A 1,203-nucleotide genomic window follows, 5' to 3' on the forward strand; every position below is an offset into this window, starting at 1 on the left:
GAGACAGAGCTGCTGAGGAAGCAGAAAACTCTCTGATTGGTCGAGTTGAAGTGGCCCCGCCCACTGACCTTCAGCTCATCCAATGACATCATTTCGTCCTCCTTTGTTAGTCTCCACTTTTTCTATAACTAATTACGGGAGATAATCTCTGCTGTTAGAGAAGAACAACCTGTCCCACTCAGCTGTTACCAGGAGACAACGTCTCCGTTTCCCGTCCTCCACTTGTCCAACTGGTCTGACCTTCAGGCTCCCCGGTTTCTGTTCTTGAAGCGGATGTTTGAGTTCCTCCAGGAGCCTCATACATAAAGCTGCGTGCGCACAAAAAAAGTGCGGTCCCATATTTTTGCACAAGTCGGCATGTATAAAAATTTACTTTGTGTCAAAGTGTGTGTAAATATATGTACATGTTTTCACTGGCATGAAAATGTGCAGCAGCCACACAAACTTTTTCTGTGAACAATAATAAACCACAAACGTCAAAACTCACATAAATACACTGAAGTCTGACCACATTCAGTTATTTAGACCAAGAAGCACCAAACTGATGTTTTTCATGATTTTAATATTTTATTGTTTGATTGTAAACGATGAAACTGAACCCCATTTATCCCCAGACAATAAAATAACACGATCACAAAATAAAGAAAATAAAAATAAAAGGATGTGAAAACCTCACTAGAATGTAAACAACACTTTTCCTCAGTTTTTGTCTCATAAAGATGTAACGCATCGGTCTACGAAGCGCATGAAATGCATCACGGACCGGGTTCTTTTGGACTGAACCAGTCCTAAACATGCTGCCAGTCGTTGTTCATTAGTTTAAGGAAAGGCTGAGCCACGGTTCAGGGGCCTCATGCATAAATGACTGAACAGTTTTCACACTAAAACTTAGCGGGAAAAATTTAGAAAAGTGTGGCGCACAAAAAACATGGGATGCATAAAGCTGTGCGCATCTTTCCTTTATAAATCCTAATTTGCGGTCAGTAGAGCAGCTGCTGGTCGCCTGTCGCCATAGTTAACATTTTTAACTGAATAAACATAATAATGACCTTTACATATAATAATAAACATTTCCACATATCATCTCCGATATGTCAGCTGTTTGTGATTCCCCTCTGTTCTGACGTCACCGCGCTTTCTGATTGGCTACCTGTCACATTCAGCAGGTTGTATTCTCGTTCCCAGTCAGGGAAAACCCCACAG

This window comes from Poecilia formosa, unplaced genomic scaffold, assembly GCF_000485575.1.
Source record: "Poecilia formosa unplaced genomic scaffold, Poecilia_formosa-5.1.2 Scaffold718, whole genome shotgun sequence".
NCBI lineage: Eukaryota > Metazoa > Chordata > Actinopteri > Cyprinodontiformes > Poeciliidae > Poecilia > Poecilia formosa.